The sequence below is a fragment of the Phaseolus vulgaris genome, chromosome 1, assembly GCF_051622355.1.
Source record: "Phaseolus vulgaris cultivar YP4 chromosome 1, ASM5162235v1, whole genome shotgun sequence".
Classification (NCBI taxonomy): domain Eukaryota; kingdom Viridiplantae; phylum Streptophyta; class Magnoliopsida; order Fabales; family Fabaceae; genus Phaseolus; species Phaseolus vulgaris.
Window position 1 is genome coordinate 11,049,628 of NC_143498.1, and position 8,345 is coordinate 11,057,972.

The window sequence follows — 8,345 nt, forward strand, 5'->3', positions numbered from 1 at the left end:
TCATGTGTACCCAGACCCATCTCCAGGATCAAAGATTACTTTCTTTCTTCCTTTGTTAACTTGTTTAGAAGAACATTCAACTTGTGCTTCAACCTTTTTATGTTGCTTTCTCACATAGCCAACCTTAGCCTGTGTATCTTTATGCTTTAAAACAAAAATGTTAGGCATAGTTAACAAATCTATTGGAGTTAAAGGATTTAATCCATACAAAATTTCAAATGGATCACAATTCGATGTGTTGTCAACAACCATATTGTAAGCAAACTCAACATGATGTAAACATAATTCTTAGATAGCATTCACTTTTTCATAATCTACCTGAACTCCTTTAGCACTTACCACAAAACCCAAGAACGCAATTTGTTCAGTACAAAATCTGCATTTATCAAGATTAGCATACAACTTTTCTTTTCTAAGAACATTCAAAACAGCACACAAATGTTCCTCATGTAATTCCAAACTAGTGCTATAGATCAAGATGTCATAAAAAAACACCACAAAAAAGTTGCCCAAAAATTCTCTCAAAACATAGTTCATTAATCTCATAAAAGTGCTTGAGGCATTTGTTAGCCCAAATAGCAACACACGCCAGTCATACAATCCATATTTTGTTGTAAAGACAGTTTTCCATTCATTCCCATTCCTAATCCTCATTCGATGGCAACCACTTCTTAAGTCAATTTTTGAAAATATACAACCACCATACAATTCATCCATTAAATCATCTAACCTGGGAATATGGTGTTTATACTTAATGGTAATGTTATTGAGTGCTCTGCAATCTGTGCACATCCTCCAATAACCATCATTTTTAGGCACCAAAATTACTGGAACAACACATGGGCTCATGGTCTCTTGTACCCATCCTTTGTTCATCAATGCTTCAACTTGAGTTTGGATTTCCTGCAAAACAGAATCAACACTAGGAAGAAAATTAATTTGGTTAGAATGGTCAGCAACCAAAGTGTTTTTTTCGCAATAAGGTAAATAAAGAGGTTTGCTAGAAAGTAGCAACTTCTTCACTTCATTCACTTTCAGTAATCCACTCATTTTTCTCTCATGAGTTTCTCTCTTTTTAAGTGTTTCTGATGGAAACCATCCAGCCACATACATCCACATAATGATGATGAAGAAGAAGCATTGGATTTGACGACAAATCCTTTTCAAGAGGGAGGGGATGATGGAAGAGGCCCAAACCCATGATAGAAAAAGCCCAAGCCCAAGCCCAACAAATAGAAGATATGGGTAAACTAAGCATCATTGGATGTCTTTCTTTTGTAATTGGCTTTGAGTATTTTTTAGTAGAACATAAAGGGAGGTGTAGATATAAATATAAGAGGTGCAAATGTAAAAAAAGCTAAGTCACACCTTCCATGTGACACAAAAGAAGGTGTAGGTATACATTTAGGAGGTGCCAAAAAAAAGAAACCAAGCCACACTTCCCTTGTGACTAGGAATTGGCTCCAAATTCAAATACTTCTCATTTGAATTTCCCTCCACTTTCTTTTGAATTTCCAGCCCTCTAAACACTATAAATAAGAGAGCTTGGCTCTTGTATTTGCAAGATTAATGAGAGTAATGTTATGTTGCCAATTTAGTGCCATACATTGCCTTTGCCTAGTTTCTAGGACCTAATCTTCATTTTCATCATCTATCAAAGGGCTGGCCGAACCTCCCTTCTTCCATACTCTTCATGCACCTTCAAGGTCACCACAACTCCTAGGAGGACCTTTGCCCATTGCATCCATAAGCTTCCGCACCATTTTTCACCAACATCCAAGAAGAGCTCCATGAGAATGCCATCATTTGGTATCATGAGCAAAGGTTCTTCAAATATGAGTATTTCTTGGTCATTTTCTTTTTGAGTTCTTCTTTAATCCGTGTTGTTCTTCATCTTCCATATTTGTCTTGCTGTTTTTTTTTATTTTTGCTTTGAATTGGTGTGCTGTTTGGAAATTCCAATCGGTGCATCTTGTTCAATTGTTCTTGAGCAATCTTTGGCAATTTTTGGTAGGATTCCATATAGTTTGTGTTGCTGTTTTATTTTAGGTATTTGAGTCCTTATTGCAATTTTAATTGGTTCATATTATGTTCATTTGAGTCTTTTAATTTCTGAATCTATATGTGTTTTGTCTAGTCATGTTCTTCCAAAATGTCATCAAATCATAGTAGTACTTTGTTTGGCTTATTTGTTTCTTGATTTTGGTATAAATGCTTGATCTGAATCTGCTGTGTTTTTTATCCTTTGATGCTTTTTATTTTTAGCTTGAGTTCATATTTGTGTTTAGATCTACACAAATTCCATTTCATCAATTCCATTGTGTCTTTCTTTTGGTATATCTTGTTGTTTTTCCAGATTTACAGAATCCCTTGTTTTGCATAACTCTGTGCTGGCTGTTTTGCTTAAGAAAATTTATTTTTCCAAATAGGAAATTTTTTATCGTCTGGATTATGCAAGATTGAGGTGTTACAGAAAAGACAAAAAAAGAATCAGTTCAAAAGAGTCAATAGAAAACAAATGATAAATATTATAAAAACAGTGTGCAAACACCTACCAAAAACACCACATACATTGGAAGGCCCAACAAAGAAGAGACAACCAAGGAAGTGCCAATAGAAAAAAAAAATCAACAAAGGGAGTTTCACTTATTTTCTTTGTAACTTAACTTTTGTTAATTACTTCTTTAATTACGTAATTAGACGGTGAGTGTGTCTTCAAGGGCTCCAAGTCTCCAAGAAGCCTCACCTAGGATCGACTAGTTTAGAACTATCTAGCTTAGCAATTGTTAATTGTTTTAATTGCATCTTTTTACCTTTAATTAGCTACGCTTATCAAACTGTTTTGTCTTGTTTAAGCTTTGTTAATTTTGCTTGGTTGATTAGATAGTTTGCATTGTTTTCTTGCATTAAAAATTTGATTTCTCCAACTTAATTGTGTTTTAAGTGGTTTACCAAGAGAAAGATTTGTGTGAAGACATTGAGGGATAGTTTTTGGCTAAGGCAAGACTTGGTATTTAAGTAGTCCATTGTGACTCACCTCTCTTACCTGGAAAACTACCTTCTTTAACTTCCCTCATTTTTCTCAAAGTAAAACATTTCTAGACTCAAAGCTCTAGTCATGTCTTCTCATTCTTCAAAGTCTATGGAAAGTGATATGAAATCCATCAAATCCCTTTTGAAACAACTTTCCAAAGATATTCAATCAATTTCATCTAAACAATTGGAGAATGAGACCAAAACTAATAAATTGACTAAAGCAAAGGATGAGAAGTCTCAAATATAAAAAAAATTACATTCTCATGCATATAGCTCTCAAGTTTATGATTCTTTTGGGGAAGAAAGTCTTGGGATAAATGAACCACCCCCTAGGAGAGCTAGAAAAGAGAGACAAGAAAACCTAAAGGAGGTTAAGGTAGAGCTACCTCATTTCTATGGAAAAGAAGATGTAGAAACATGTCTATATTGGGAGATGAGGGTAGAGCAATTGTTTGCTTACAACCATGTGAGTGAAGAAAAGAAAGTACCCTTAGCTACCTTAAGTTTTCAATGTGATGCTATGTATTGGTGGAAAGCCCTAAAAAGAGAGAGACATCTCCACAAGGATCCTCCCATTACATCTTGGAATGACCTTAGGGGAGCCTTGAGATGTCGCCATATTCCCTCACATTACAATAGGAAGTTGATGAACAAGCTCCAAAGACTTCATCAAAAAGAAATGAGTGTAGAAGAATATTGGCAAAAGATGATATCATATATTGAGAGGGCAAGGATTAACGAAGACAACCATACCACCATAGCTAGGTTTCTAAGTGGTCTCAAACTTGAGATAAGAAACAAAGTTGAACTTTTACCTTATAGAGATTTAAATGACTTGATTCAACTTAGCATTAAAGTTGAAAAAAAAATTTTGAGAAAACAATCAAGTCAAAAACAAAGTTCATACTATGTATCTTATGACAAGGATGAGTTCCATAGAGGGGAAGAACATATACAAGAAACATCTCTAGAACTTTCCCAAAACCTAACCAAGCATATCTCTCACACTTAAGCTAGAGAAATTCCATGTTTAGAATACCTTGGCAATGATCAATTAGCATCTCAATGTTCCAATGAAAGATCTATGATCTTAAGGGACAAAGATGAGAATAGTAGCCAAGAAAAAGAAGCTAGTGAGAGTGATGAAAATGTAAAAATAGAAAAGCAAGAGAACCTTGTGAAACAAAAGGCGTGGGAGAAGAGTGTTCCTTCCCACAAGGTCATTCAATAAGGCAAACACATTGAAAATACCCTTGAAAACATGCTTCTTGTTGAACAACCTAGCCTTACCTCTTGTAAAGGAACACTTGCAAGCATAAGCAAAAAAGAAGAGTCTTTAAAAGAAGCTTGCATAGATAAAGATAAAGTAGATTATTTCTCATATGTGCTAAGATATCACCAATTGAATGTCAAGTTATCTATAAGCATCTACAAAAATAAATTTTTATGTGAGGTAGTGCCTAAAGAAACTTGTCATGTCTTATTGAGACAACCATTGCCAAGTGTACAAATTCTCATAAACAATGGTTGTAACAACGAGACTATCTTTACACATAAGAGAGAAAGTCTTCATGAAGGAGAACTCATGGGTCAAATTAGAGTTGATAAAACTCTAGAGCTTTTAAAAGGAAAACTTTTGTCCCCCATGAGAAAAGAGGTTCAAAGACATTACCTTAGGTACAATTCTTGTTTTCAAACTACACCTAAGGCAATGTCTCAAGAACTCTATACTCCTTCACCTTTTGCAAATGATCCTTGGGAAGACACAACTTTCATATTAGAGCTTCCTAGGACAACAAAAGGTTTTGATTCCATTTTCATGGATATGGATAAACTCTTCTCTAGAGAAGTGATACATCCTCATGGTTTATCTTCAAGCATAGTGTTGGATAGAGCTCCAAATTTCGCAAACCATGATTTGAGGATTCTCTTGGGAAAACTTGCAACTAAGTTGTACACTTTAAATTCTTATCATCCTCAAAAGCATGGTCAAAATACATTTGAAAATCTAGCTCATTCTACTATGCCTAGAATAATCATAAAAGGACAAACATAACTCTAGAGATGAGCATACATACCATAGCGTAGTTCACAAAACTACCAATATTTTCCCATTTGAAGTTGTATATGGACTTAATCCTCTTTCTCCTTTAGATTTATTACCCCTTCCTAATCCACATACCTTTGTGCGTAAGGAAGGAGTTGCAAAAGATGATTTTGTTAAGAAAATGCATGAGAGGATTCAAGAACAAATACAACAACAAATAGAGAAATATTATGAGAAGTTGCCAAAAACAATAGAAAAACAAAAGGAATGGCAACTTCCTGAAATTAATGTTTACACAACTGCTCAAACTAACACATTTGATTTGTTTGATGACTCACAGACATGGACATTTGATCCTGGAGGACGAGCCTAGTTTTCAAAATAGGAATAAGGTTGTTGTTCGAGGTCAAACCTGTAGATCTGAGGACAGATCCTCTCAAGAAGGAGGGGATGATGGAAACCATCCAGCCACATACATCCACATAATGATAATGAAGAAGAAGCATTGGATTTGAGGACAAATCCTTTTCAAGAGGGAGGGGATGATGGAAGAGGCCCAAGCCCATGATAGAAAAAGCCCAAGCCCAAGCCCAAATACAAGTTCAAGCTTCAACTCAAGCCCAACAAATAGAAGATATGGGCAAACTAAGCATCATTGGATGTCTTTCTTTTGTAATTACTTTTGAGTATTTTTTTAGTAGAACATAAAGGGAGGTGTAGATATAAATATAAGAGGTGCAAATGTAAAAAAAGCTAAGTCACACCTTCCATGTGACACAAAAGAAGGTGTAGGTATAGATTTAGGAGGTGCCAAAAAAAGAAACCAAGTCACACTTCCCTTGTGACTAGGAATTGGCTCCAAATTCAAATGCTTCTCATTTGAATTTCCCTCCACTTTCTTTTGAATTTTCAGCCCTCTAAACATTATAAATAAGAGGGCTTGACTCTTGTATTTGCAAGATTAATGAGAGTAATGTTATGCTGCCAATTTAGTGCCATACATTGCCTTTGCCTAGTTTCTAGGACCTAATCTTCATTTTCACCATCTATCAAAGGGCTGGCCGAACCTCCCTTATTCCATACTCTTCATGCACCTTCAAGGTCACCACAACTCCTAGGAGGACCTTGCCCATTGCATCCATAAGCTTCCGCACCATTTTTCACCAACATCCAAGAAGAGCTCCATGAGAATGCCATCAGTTTCACTCTTGCTCTGTTTAGGTGTTTCACTCATCTCTCTTTTCTCTTGGACTCTCTTTTCTCTCAATTTGATTTGATCCTCACACACCTCTCTAGGAGATAAGGGTTTGAGAATGATCTTTTTATTATTCTGCATGAAAGAGATTTTATTGGTGAAACCATCATGAATAGCCTTGGTGTCAAACTGCCACGGCCTCCCTAACAAAATGTGAGTTGCCTCCATTGGAACCACATCACATAAGACATTGTCATTATATTGTCCTATGGATAGGTTCACCTCCACTTGTTTACTCACTATCATCTCTCCATCTTCACTAAGCCATTGAAGCTTGTATGGCCTTGGGTGCGGTTTTGTCTCCAAATTCAATTTGGTAACTAGTCTTGAGCTAGCTACATTGGTGCAACTTCCTCCATCAACTATGAGTGAACATATTTTCCCTTGAATGGAACATCTAGTATGGAAAATATTTTCCCTTTGGGTTTAGTCCAAAGCTTGCATTTTGCTTCCTAAAAGCCTTCAAATCATCAACAAATCACCCTCCAATGCATCCAACTCCACCTCTACATCCTCCTTTTCTTCTTCACTTGAAGGTTCACTGTCTATTTGTCCATTTGATAACATGTACATAGTTTTTTTTGTTAGACATTCTGCAGCATAATGTCCCCTTCCTAAGCATTTGAAACATTTGGCATCACTTTTCTTCCTTTTAGGTGGTGAATTATTATATCTATTAGATGACTTCCCACTTGAAGACATGCCTGAACTTGAGGGAACTCTTTTATTCTTCATCACCTTATCCTTCCAGTTGGAATTATTATTATTGTTAGAACTCCTCCTCATGATTCCTTTCCTCTTGAGTTGTTGTTCTACTTGGTTAGCCTTATGCAACAAGTCCTCAATGTCAACATACTCTTGCAGCTCCACAATATCCCTAATATCGTAGTTCAGTCCATTCAAAAACCTAGCCATGATTGCTTCATTTTCTTCATTCTTTCCAGCTCTAATCATGGTCACCTCCATCTCTTTAAAATACTCTTCCACACTTTTATTTCCTTGAGTCATTTTTTGGAGTTTGAGTTGCAAATCCCTATTGTAGCTTGCTGGAATATATCTCTTCCTCATAATCTTTTTCATTTTTGTCCAAGATTCTACCATGGGTTCTTCATATCTAGTTCTGTCCCTTTGGTATTTATTCCACCAAGTTAAAGCATAAGCTGAAAATTCAGCTGCTGCCAACTTCATCTTCTGCTCCTCATTGTACTCATTGCAAGCAAATACATGCTCCACTTTAATTTCCCACTCCAAGTAAGCATCAGGATCACTTTTCCCATTGAATGTGGGAATATTTAATTTTATTCCATCAATTCTCAGAGTTCTTTGTTCTCCATCATTTTCTCTTCTCCTCCTCCTATCTCCCCCTCTATTTTCTGGATTTACTTGTTGTGCTTTTGCTCCATTTGATCCAACCTCTCATGGAGTCCATCACTTTGTTGTTTCATTATCCTTTCCAAGTGTTGTGTTAAGGCTTGCATCTGTAGTTGAGACAGTCCACTATCTGACGGTTCCCTGCCATGCTCAAGTAAACAGATTACAAATAACAATAAGTTTGGGCCTCACGCCACTTTCTCACGTGTTTATACTCAACACTCGTGTTTCACACAATAAGACTTTTTTTCTAATGATCACACTGCCTTTTACCACTCTTTCTCTACTTAAGGTTCTTACAAGAATCAAACAATCAATAATCCAGAATCAAAGTAGCAATCAGAATCAATTAAAAATAATAGTAAAGAACAAAATAGTGAAGAACAATTTCACTATCAACAAACAAGCAAGACAATTAAAAAACAGCAAGCAAAAACAATATATAGAGAAAATAAAATATGTAGACAGGACACTTTTAAAACTTTTAAGAAACACCAAGTATGCACTGAATAAGAACTATTTTTTTTTTCTGTTTTCCTCTTGTTTTTTTTTTTCTATTTCTGTTTTCCTCTTCTTCCTTTTTTTTTTTTTTTGTTTCTACTTTTTTTTTAAAAAAAATTTAAAAAAAATAAATAA

At 35.5% G+C, this 8,345-nt stretch overlaps 1 pseudogene; it reads right to left on the reverse strand.

Moving 5' to 3' along the window:
* LOC150029514 (uncharacterized) lies at window positions 1-7,857 on the reverse strand (annotated as a pseudogene).
* Window positions 7,858-8,345: the final 488 nt, after the last annotated feature.